The sequence below is a fragment of the Pelobates fuscus genome, chromosome 11, assembly GCF_036172605.1.
Source record: "Pelobates fuscus isolate aPelFus1 chromosome 11, aPelFus1.pri, whole genome shotgun sequence".
Classification (NCBI taxonomy): domain Eukaryota; kingdom Metazoa; phylum Chordata; class Amphibia; order Anura; family Pelobatidae; genus Pelobates; species Pelobates fuscus.
Genome location: NC_086327.1, coordinates 128,628,983 through 128,641,271, shown reverse-complemented (window position 1 = coordinate 128,641,271; position 12,289 = coordinate 128,628,983). Strand labels below are relative to the sequence as shown.

At 41.5% G+C, this 12,289-nt stretch overlaps 1 protein-coding gene across 1 annotated transcript in view; it reads left to right on the top strand.

Moving 5' to 3' along the window:
* Positions 1–986: 986 nt before the first annotated feature.
* CDON (cell adhesion associated, oncogene regulated) overlaps positions 987–12,289 on the top strand; it is a 104,782-nt gene continuing 93,479 nt past the window's right edge. The window contains exon 1 of the mRNA XM_063436746.1: positions 987–1,505. The gene's annotated coding sequence lies outside the window, so the exon portion shown is untranslated. The remainder of the gene's footprint in view (positions 1,506–12,289) is intronic.

Genomic DNA, 12,289 nt, shown 5'->3' with positions numbered 1-12,289 from the left:
AGCAGCCAACATCCATAGGAATGCTGTCTTTACTGGGGAAGGACCCTCTGGTGAATCGGGCCGTGACCCGCCGTGTCTTTGAAAAGTATAAGGGGCCAGCTGAGTGGAAATTATGGAGTTATCTACTAAGCGGCTGCAATAGAAGTCCCGAAGTGCCGACGTCCCGAAATTCCAAAATGCCGAAGTTCCAAAATTCCGAAGTTCCAAAGTGCCGAAGTTGCAAAGTTCCGAAGTGTTGAAGTGCCGAATTGCCGAAGTCCCGAATTGCGAAAATCTCGATTTTCGGAATGCCGAACCGAACCGAACCGAAAATGTTCCCCATGCACATGCCTACGTGACATTACCTCCACCCAGATAACAAGCATTGAAAGGTGATGCCAAGGTACAGGTCTGGGCAAAAATGGGTGGCAAAGAGGACAAAACTAGTTTGTGTCAGGGTTTGTCTGGTCACGCCCCCTGGCGCAGTTGCTCGCACCTCTGGTTTCGTTAGTGATTACCGCAACTGGTGTAAGTATTTACAGGTATAAAAAAAAATTCTGTCTTTTCATAAATATGACATCTGATAGTCTTTTTGATTTGTGTGTGGTGCTAGGAGAATTTTTTTTACGAGTTAAAGGCAGCAATTGATTAAAAAAAAAGTTATTCTCCTTAGATTTTCAGACTTAACCAACAAACGTCAAAGCTTTAAAGACATAAAGACATAAAAAAAGCAAACGTTTTTGTTTTACTCTTTCAAATAAATCAGCAGGGGCAAAATAGAAAAAAGTGGGGGCGAAACATCCGTGCAAAACATATGTTTTTGCCTTTTTTGTTCTTATCTTGCATATTTCCTGCATGTTTGTTCACATAGTAATGTGGGCTGTGTAGTAGGGCTCATCGACATAAAACAGGCATGTGTTGTCAATTTTAAAAATAAAAAAAAGTTAAATTTCTCTACGCAATCATTTCTTTGCAGAACAAATGCAGACAAGAACCATCCCTTCCTTTCTCTTTCCCCATCTCTTCATTTTAAAACAATCCTGGTTTTCCCTTCAGAGAAAGTTTTCTTGGCTGCTATGCAAGAGCCACTGGGCATAGAGCCACAGCGGAGGGGCTTAGCTACGAGCAGAGCGCTGAGAGGGGGTCTGGATCCTGCAGCAGAGCATTAGAGCTACAAGCAGAGCACTGAGAGGGGATCTGGATCCTGCAGCAGAGCATTAGAGCTACGAGCAGAGCAGTAAGAGCGTGCCTGGATCCTGCAGCAGAGCATTAGAGCTACCAGCAGAGCACTGAGAGGTGGTCTGGTTCCTGAAGGAGAGCATTAGATCTATGAGCAGAACACTGAGAGGGGGTCTTGATCCTGCAGCAGAGCATTAGATCTATGAGAAGAGCACTGAGAGGGGGTCCTGATCCTGCAGCAGAGCATTAGATCTATGAGCAGAGCACTGAGAGGGGGTCTTGATCCTGCAGAAGAGGATTAGAGCTGCAGAGCGCTGATGGGGAGACATTTGAAGATCTGGAAGGAGGTAAGTGACAGGTCTAATTGGCCAGAAAAAACTTGGTCAACTCTAAGCAAACTATTATGATAAACGGACAGACAAACAGATAGATATAGTTATTTATTACTGGTATTTATAAAGCGCCAACATGCTCCGCAGTGCTGTACAATTGGGGGAGAACGTGCAACATACACAGGCAAAATACAAAAGGTAGAGAGGGCCCTGCCCGTAAGATGATATCTTGCCATTGAAGCTCTTTTATAGAAAGTGCTCAGCAAGATAGCCTGTGAGCTTACAATCTAAGATAGATAGACCGACAAACGGACGGACAGACAGATTGATTGACATGTAGACAGTTGAATGGATAGACAGATTGCTATAGATACATTTAAAGAAAACAGATATCTTTACATATATCTCTAATAAAAAGAGAAGTATTATAATTAAATAAGTGAGTAGAAAGTCCACGTAATAAGTACAGTCATCCCTTGTTAGGTGGAGATGTCTGCACTAGTGGTTAGATAAGTTAAGTGTTAAGAAATCTAGGATTTTACGTTATAGTTAATGAAAACCTTAATCTGTGGTGCAAATGAATCAGTCCATCTACAGGTTCTGCTCATTTATTAAATGGAACAAACAAGACATATTGGGGGGTTTACTGAGTTACACTATACTGTGTGAGCTAGGTAAAATCTCCAATGCTGCCGATGTAAGGACTACTCTAACTCTGTGATATCGCCCTTGATGTTGCAAGTCAGTTATCAGGTCACCAAAGCTTACTGTTTATTGAACAGACTTTGAACAAAAACCTACAGGTGCAATTAATGTATCGCACAGACTATATCTCAAACAGCAACAGATACATCCCATAATCACATGTAAAAGAAACAATATAACATATATGTATATATATTACAATACACAGAAAACTACAATAAATAGGTTGTAATAGATATCTAACAAAGACAATAAATAGCAAACTCCAATCACTTAATTTTTTTAACAAAAAAATGATTTCTAAAAAAAAAAAAATCTCGGAAAAAACAAAACATTGAGGTGTATTTTTTTTTTTACGAGGAATATATAAATAGATAAATAAAGAATATGATCATGAATTTATAACAAAATCAATGAATAGCAAAAAAGATCATGCAGTCAATGTATAAACTAAAATCAGTATCAGGCAATGAACAGAGCTGACAGGTATTTGGTTACATTGTATTTTGCCCTTTTTAACATAGACTTATGTAGGACCAGCAATCTGTGCTCAAGAAGTATTTAAAGGATTTGACAGACCAAAGCAATCTGTTTCATATGACAGAACAGGACCGTCTTACAAACCTATTACCAAGGGAGAGGGTGTGCTCTATACAGCTATAGATAATGGGGATTGGGGCTTAGTTCGAGTCTATAGAGGTGATCTCCTCTGAAATAGTCACTCAGATTTGTGAAAAAATCAACATTAGCGTTCGAGGTGGGGATTGTTTGTTTGTAAAACAACAGAAACAAGTTGTGGTATGGCAATAACATGTCTCAAGCTAAAGATTACTGATACCCCAATTATTGTCAACAATTTAATTTATATCTATTAATTTGAGGAAAGAAATGTATAGGGCTACTCACTAAACACCGGGTTTTGGCCTCAATTAAATATTTTTGGATAATCTTTTTATAAAAATATTTTTTTCTAAATATAAAAATATATAAAACATAAAAAAACTAAATATAATAACATTTGCATATTTTAGACAATATGAAATACTTGAAAGAGTTTATCTAAACATATTAAATCTTTTACATCTTTTGAAAAAAGCTTATCCAACGAGGGTTTCTATTTATTAGTTTTTGTAAAGATTTTAAAATGCATTTTTCAAAAGATAAGCCATTAAAAAATAAAGTGTATATAAAAAACTATATATCACTATATCAAAAAATGGCAAGGTATTACAAAATTAAAACATTTTTTATAATATTTGTGAAGGAAGCTCCCGTGCCACAGACATTTGGAGAGGCATGAAGGCCAGTCTCCTGCCCACTGACTATGGGCCTGGTCCCAAGAGCCCCTGAAAGGGCAATTGTCACTGTGGAGGTGCGTATGGGGGCCTTGAACGCTTACTGTGCTTCACAGCGGGACTTGAGGGCCTCTGGGGATCGCTTGGACTCATTTTACACCTTAAGAGCCTGAATAGGAGATACCCTAAAACACACACTCTGTAACTGTTCTTCGGATTGGAACTGCCTTGAGGTCCGGTAAATCTTTAAGCAGGTACTGCTTTGTTCCTTAACCTAAAATTAGAGTGCTATTTGGAGGGGAGATAAGGCAGACAATGAGGCATCGAAGGATAGCAGGGTCTTGAGTGCGCTTCTTTCCCCAGGGATCCGTGAACCTCTTTTGTGAGACTGGCACGAGGATGTACATTGTTTGGGGGTATGGTCCAGGAAAAGAGGGTTCTGACAGACATTTTGAGTGCTGTGTCTGCAGGGCTGTGAGGGTACAGCAGGGATCTAATTGTGTAAGCTTGGGATCGTGTAATTAAGTCCCCAGACAGAGTGGCACTGGAGAAGGACAATTGTACTGCCCATTGGTTTGTATGGAGGAGCCCCTGCAGGGACAGCCAACATTGCTATGTATACATAGCTGTGTGTGCTCTGCAGTAAAGATCATTCTACCCCCTACATTCAGGCACATCTGAAGAATGAGCTATAAACACTGCTTTACAAGAGTCAAGGTCTCCAGAGCTTCTGCAGCCTGGTCTGGTGGAAGAGGTCCCTTCTGCGACTGGGCCTGAATGTCCTAGAGTCCTCTCTCAAACTGTGATACCGTGTATTGCCATGGTAACCTGTGGCAACGCTCTCATGGATCACAAGAGAAGAGGACCTGATGCTGCTGAAAATGGAAAATTAGACTATTGCCCCCCTCTTCACAATACAATCTTCTGTGTCACTGGACCACCAGTGAATCTAGTATTCCCCCTCCTTGCCCACAAGTAAAACGCAGAGAGGGGGGATATATGTTAATATACATTAAAAAAAAGGATACTCCTCAAATTTTTTTTTTTTTTTTCACTATTTTATATTCTTTATTTTTGTTTGTGCGGGTGATAACAGCATGTTTGATCAGCCACGACAGCTGGACCAAACTCGATAAGGGTAACATATATCAAACAGCATGGCACATAAAAACGGCACATTTTTATATATGGTCTTAGAAATACAAGTCTGGGTCTGTCGTCTCTGTTGTGTTTGCACTGTACTTGTGGGATGACTGTTATATCTGTTAGTAGTCTAACATCGGTAAAAACCTATGTATACTTGGGTGCCTAGGTGTTGCCATATCGCCTATAAGTGAGGCCTATCGTGTCTGCGGTGAGCAGTAGTGGAGGAGCAGCCCAATGTGGCTGTTTTGAGGTTCCTGGAGCTGTATGGAGTGGGGCTGACTAATGTGGTGTTGGCTTGGGGTGCGGGCATGTAATGGGATCCCATACATTCTCAGAGTGATAAGCCTGCATACCTGGCGTCTATGGGCAGCGCCTCTGTCTATATGTGGGCTGTGGTATCTGCAGTCCGTCCGGTGGGTCGTCGGGGGCTACCTTCTGTGGCCCGAGGTGTTAGGCGGAGGTGTTCCAGGATTGGGGGGTGTTTGTCTACAGTTCAGGTATCGTCCTGTGGCGTAGTGCTCTTCTGTCTGTGCGGGGTGCCGGAGCTCGGCTCTCGCACCCAACTAGTGCTTAGGTGGCATGAGTATGTCTGGTAGTCGTCCTGTATATGTTTGGGGGGAGTTATGGGGGGCATGAGCTACGTAGTGTTCCTCTAGGGAGTCAGTCGACGTCAGTGGGGTATGACTTGTGGTGTATGTGACCCAAGATGTCCTGGCATGGGTAGGGGGTAGGCCCGGGGTGTCAGATCCAACCTGGTGCCCTAAGGGTTGGGGGGGTATACAGTACTGTCCAGCTTAAAACGTATCAAACAGGCAAACTAAATAACAATGAAACTCGGCCTGGCCGAGTCCTAATTAGGTGAACTTGAAAGGTTTTCTGCAGGAGACCTCGGCCCAAGTTTAGGTAGTGGCCGTTTTATAGGTATCTTCGTGGATCCTCCGTGGTACAAATGGGGCTGTGCCAGCCGGGTCCCAGGCGTGCGTCGTGGTCGCGGCCCCCGATGCTCCGGAGGTGAGAGCGTCCCGTGGGAGGCCCAGGGTCTCCAGGATGGCCGTTGCCCCTGCAAGGTCCCGGATTGGGTGAACGTTGCCGTCTTGCAGAACCATTAAGGCGTGGGAAGCCTTCCATCGGTAAGGAATATCCCTTGCTCTAAGTAGTGAGGTGAAAGGCTGCAGTGTCTTGCGCCACCCCAGGGTGCTCCCCGACAGGTCTGCAAAGAAAGTAAGGCTTGAATTTTCGAAGTTGTAGGGGGTTTTACCCCTTAGTGCACCTAGCACCGCCGCTTTGTCGTGTTTTGATTGGAAGCGTACAATTAGATCCCGTGGAGCTGTAGTGGGTGCTTTTGACGGTTTCGGGATACGGAACGTGTCTTCAACCGTCACCGCCTTAGCCTGTTTGGGGGTGAGTATTTCTGAGAGCAGCCGCCGCACGCAGTGCGGTATTTCCACGTCGGGGATCGCTTCAGCTAGGCCCCTTATTTTGAGTTTTTTGCTGCGCCTGTGATCTTCCAGCACAGCAAACCTCTGTTCAGTGGCTGTTTGCTGTCGGTGGAGCGTCTGTATCTCCCGTTGCAGGTGGGCAATTTGTGTCCTCGTGTCGTGGGATTCCTTTTCTAGATTTCCCATCCGGCCATTCAGGCCTTGCAGGTCTTTGCGGAATGCCGCCATATCTCCTTGGAGGTCCCTCCGTAGGCCTGCCAGTAGTTCCTGCATGTCTGCCTTAGTTACCGGGGTGGAGTCCGGTTTGGTGGTTGTCGGCGCCGGTCTCGGGTTAGGCTCCCGTTGGTTGGGCATGTGGAAGTCCTCGGGCTCTATGAGCTGGTCGTCGGAGAAGTCGGAACTCTCGCCCAGGTAAGCGGCCATCTTGGGTATGGAGGCACCATGCGCTTGCCGCCACAAGTCCCCGATGCTGGTGCCCGGTTTTGGTTTGTCTGGTTTTTGCTTCTTGATTTTTCGACCCATTTCGGTCCGGGTAGCCTAGGGTCCGTTTTCCTTCTGCTTTTGAGGTTTTTACAGATTTTAAGGGTGGTTAACAGATTGCTGGTCTCGGAGCTCGGTTTGCATGCGACTATTCAGCTCGATGGCTTGGCTCCGCCCCCCGATACTCCTCAAATTTAACTTATTCAACACCACAAACACACACTACATGCGCTACACAGGCTCTGCATCCACTACACAAACACAGACACTGGATCCACTACATCAACACACACAATGCATTCACTACATACACTGTATACAATATACACACTGCATCCACTACACAGGCTCTGCATCCACTACACAAACACAGACACTGTATCCACTACACCAACACACACAATGCATTCACTACATACACTGCATACAATATACACACTGCATCCACTACACAAACGCTGAATCCACTACACAAACACAGACACTGTATCCACTACACCAACACACACAATGCATTCACTACATACACTGCATACAATATACACACTGCATCCACTACACAGACTCTGCATCCACTACACAAACACAGACACTGTGTTTTTTGTGAGGGAACTGATCATTTGAAATACAATTTGTCTGCAGGGTAAATAATACAAAACCCTTGACAACGTGAATGTTAATTAAGTGGGGGCTGGCCAGTCCATGCTAGCTAATTGCCACATTAAAAAACAAAGTAAATAATACAAATTATAATAATACTTATATTAAAAAAAAGCCTAGGAAGGTCAATAAGACCCCCATTTTACCATAAGGGAGGTTTTAAACCTTCCTATGACTTCACCTGCCATGTAGCAGCATGTATCGGAAATATTTAAAATTAGAAACTGGCAGCAATTGGTGCCCTGTCTCTAGAAAGACCCCATTTCATGGGGAGGAGTCTGTAAAATAACGGGAGGCGTGTCTCTCGAAATTTGCTTTCCTTCACCTTAAATTCTCATTAGAGTACTCTGATTGGTTGGCGTACAATCTAACAGACTGTGTTTTCTACAGAACCGCGGCACAATGCAAAATGCGTGTCTCTCTGTGCCTTCACAAGGGTCGCAATTTCCGATATTCTATATAAACGAGTTCCTCTGGAATATCATCCAGTCAAAGTCAGATTTCTTTGCATTGTTTTTTAAAACCCAATACAAAGTCCGAAGGACGGGGGACAGATTGCAGGTTTCCATTAACAGAACAACCCAGGAATAAAATCCAACATTTATTTATTTTTGCAGAAACACAGAAGGTTACATATGCTTTTGCCCCAAAAAATCAAAATGTATAAAGACGACTTTCTCCGGAGCTTGAAAATGATTTCACATTGGGCAGACAGGAGGGGAGAAACTGCTCCTCCACACTGCAGCCCACGTGATGATAGTAATGCTTGTGGCCCCCAATAACCTCAATAAGTAGGTAAGAGCTGCCTGGCCGTGTCCCTTAGTCCACATGTAAGGGTCGAGATTAATACGCAGATTCTGGGCTGTATGATGATTGGGACTAAAAGCTGACATTTAAAGGGACACTATAGTGACCTGAACAACTTTAGCTTAATGAAGCAGTTTTGGTGTATAGAACATGCCCCTGCAGCCTCACTGCTCAATCCTCTGCCATTTAGGAGTTAAATCCCTTTGTTTATGAAGTCACACCTCTCTGCATGTGACTTGCACAGCCTTCCATAAACACTTCCTGTAAAGAGAGCCCTATTTAGGCTTTCTTTATTGCAAGTTTTGTTTAATTAAGATTTTCTTATCCCCTGCTATGTTAATAGCTTGCTAGACCCTGCAAGAGCCTCCTGTATGTGATTAAAGTTCAATCTAGAGATTGAGATACAATTATTTAAGGTAAATTACATCTGTTTGAAAGTGAAACCAGTTTTTTTTTCATGCAGGCTCTGTCAATCATAGCCAGGGGAGGTGTGGCTAGGGCTGCATAAACAGAAACAAAGTGATTTAACTCCTAAATGGCAGAGAATTGAGCAGTGAAATTGCAGGGGAATGATCTATACACTAAAACTGCTTTATTTAGCTAAAGTAATTTAGGTGGCTATAGTGTTCCTTTAAGAAAAAAAAATCAAACTGTACTTAAAAACTTAGACCAAAAATTAACTGTTTTACTGGCAATAGACGTGTGTTAAATAATCAAAAGAAAGTGCTGTTGTAAGTATAGTACAAGATGAATATGTCAAATAATAAACACTGTACAAGCTCCGTGTAAACTATAAAAATCTCAATAAGCAGCAAAATATGGAATAGTTAAACACTGCTTAGCCATGGCAGTGACTGAAAACAATTCACGTGTATTCTTGTAATGAAGGTTGGAACACACACACGGGACACTATGGTCTTGCAATCTCTGTGCAGTACTTTCTGCTACATAGAGCAGACGGATCGCAAAGCGCTAAAAATGGCACTTTCCAATTGATTTCAGCGGGATCAGAACACTGCCGGACAGCCGGAATCCGGACGGAATGCTTCAAATCCTGGAGACTTCCGTTTCAAGCCTGGATGTAAAAAAAAAGGAAAAAAATATTGGAACTTTTTGCCAGATTGCCAGATAGTTAATGTGAATTTGTAAAATGATACCTATTCGTCAACCAATCAGAATGCTCTTACTAATATTAAATAGCATGGGACATTTCCCCCCATAATGTGATAGCTGACAGAGAGCAGGAAAGTACAATATGCCACAAAAGTCAACCAAAAGTCAGAGTTAAATAAATGGAGGCAGTAATACTTGTATATAGTTGACTGTACATCTGTGACAACTACCCCTATAAGTGTACAGAAAAAGGATCGGAGTTACAGCTTTTACCTGAAAAACATGTAGAACAAACAATAGCGTAATAATGTTTGTATGGATGCAGCTGCTGCTAAGGGAGGCTCTTTGCTTCCACCTTATTCCGTGGGACACTGGATACGAATGGAACACGTGGAACACTGGATACGAATAAGAAGATTTATTCCAGTAAATTGACGGTTATAAGGGCTTTCTCCTCTATGAGAGCTCAGTCTGCAGCCAGCCCTCGTGGGGCGAAGAGGAATTCATTTATTCAATAGCGTTTTAAAAAATGTCTGTATTTTAAAAAAGAAAAATTTACAAGTCTGTTTTTTTTTATTAGTTGTGTTGGAATTTATCGATTTTTATTTGTCCTTCTTTGGTGCTGATAGCATTAGGAGAAAAAAAGACTTCTGATTTTAAAAATATAAATATATATTTATTTATTTTAACAGGTATTAGTTTTATTGCCCCCCTGCCCCCCACCTCACTATTAGAGTGAGGAGGGGCAGGTAGGGTCCTTAATTTTTAATGAGGGTGTGGTTAGCTCCTTCCCCTTTCATATAATAATTTGGCACCCCACCTGCTGACAATGGGACACTAGCCCCTCCCCCTTTAATATCATAGTTAAGAACCGCACCGGTGGCTACTAATCTGTCCTGTCCACTTCCCGTTATTTTGTTGAATGTCCCCTACTTGATGCCCATGGCTGGGGTGATGGGGGGACTGGGCCATGGCTGCTAAGTGACTGGTTTTAAACATTTAGTAGACACAATCTGTCGAACAAGACCCTATCTGTCTCATGGCAATTGGGGGAAACTCCCCTTATAGTTATTACTTAACTCCCTTATAGTTATTATGGACCCCACAGGCTATTTATTTATTTTATGTGGTGACTGGCTAACAAGCACTGGCCTGCCGACAGATAATTAACTCTTGGATTGGCAAGGGTTATTTAAATATTTGCTTGCTGGCTGTTAATGCTTAAAACTATTGTTTGCGTTCATAAACGCAAGTGAACGAAAATTGGCCAACGTGCGCCTGTTGAATGCTTTCCGTTCTTTTTAAGTTTGTGAATTTTTCCAAATCCTGTACTTTGTGAAAACAATTTTAATCCAGTGATTGCTGCAGATTTACTCAGATGACCCAAATTCTGACTGTATTTATCTTTAGTAAATATGAGAATTGCCTTTGCGGTCAGAATTTGGTAATTTTCACAGAATTTTTAGCAAAATACGGTGTTTAGTGAATAAATCCTGTTGTGTTTGGTAAGGAATTCCTGCTGTTTTCTATTTAATGGTTTCTTTTTGTGCAAAGAATGAGATCTAGTGAAGGGTGTTATCTACTTATTTGGGATTTTTACACATTCCAGGTAACTTTTCCATGTATGATACATTAATAAATATGAGCCGACAGCATACAGAACACATTCCCACTGATGTCTATGACTGGGAGCATCATTATCATTAGCTAGCTAGGGAGGACATGTCACATTGAAGTCATCTTTCATTTCTATTGGACTATTAGTTAGCATTGTTAACATCACTTACCGCTTTGTCATGTCTTGTTGTGCAAGAGGTTTTGTTGCTGTTTTGGTTCAGTTTTTCAGGATAAATTGTACAAAATTGTAAACATTATGGTTTGTTTGTTTTTTATTTATTTCTATGGGGCTCTCTCTCTTTACGTCTGATCTTTCCATGTATTGGATCAGTGATTGCCAGCAAAAAAAAGTTTTTTATTTTTTTATTGGTCCCGAAGAAAGTACCCAAGTGGGACTGAAACGTTGACAGGCTACTTAACTCGTTTTTTTTCCCCAGACAGTATGCCTGGATGTTCATTATTAATATGATGAAATAAATAAACTATTTTGTTTTCCATTTTTATATGATCAAGCTAAGGCTGATCAAGCATCCGGCAAATGCAATTTACTTACGTAAGTGTGCAAGGAATTTTGTATGTATGTATATATATATATATATATATATATATATATATATATATATATATATATATATATATATATATATATATATATATATATATATATATATATATGATATCTTTTTGTTATTTAAATATTTAAAAAAAATTACTTAAAAAGTTTATACAAAAATATAAAATTATTGAAAAGCTTATCCAACAATATTAAACTGAGGCAAATAGCTAAACGTACACTAAAAGAAATGTAACCCCTACAACTCATTGCATTATTTCAGCTGATTGTGGTGGGTATTATGTCTATCCAAACCCTTCTACAGCTTTCTGTCATATTGGTTTTGAGGGCATTTGACAAAATCCTGTACTCTTTATAATGATATTATTATATCAAATTGGAATTTAAATGTGTGATTTCATTTTCTAAGAGTTGCAGTGGGGGATTTGAGGACTGAAGCCCCAGATGTTGGGGTCTTTAACCCAGGATCTCTACATGTAGTAAAGAGGATATTAGTTTTTTTTTGTTTTGTTTTTAAATTACTCAAAGCAGCTGCCTGATATCTTATTATTATATATTATATTATATGAAACTGAAGATCACTAGTTTAGTGTTCTGCAAGCCTATTAAACAGAGGTGGTCCCTCTCAGGTAACTGTTGAAAGAGGGTGTTTTTAGCCACGGCCGCATTACATTCAATTCTAGGCTGTGCATCATGTTCAGGTTCTGCAATTTTGGGGTATGCAAACTGTACAGCCCCACAGGGTGCAATGCCAACCGTCGCGCAAGGCGGCCAACACAACTCGCACACAGTTCAGGTAGGGTATCCAGCAGGGGGGTGCAGTATATGAAGTTACAGATTCCCTGGTGGTCGGTGGTGGAACGCATGGAGCAGACCATACTAGTCCCAATCTCTTGTAATTCCCCGGCTCTCTGAGTGCATCAGTGCTGGGGGCCATAATTCAAAGCATGTGTTCTTAGTTCC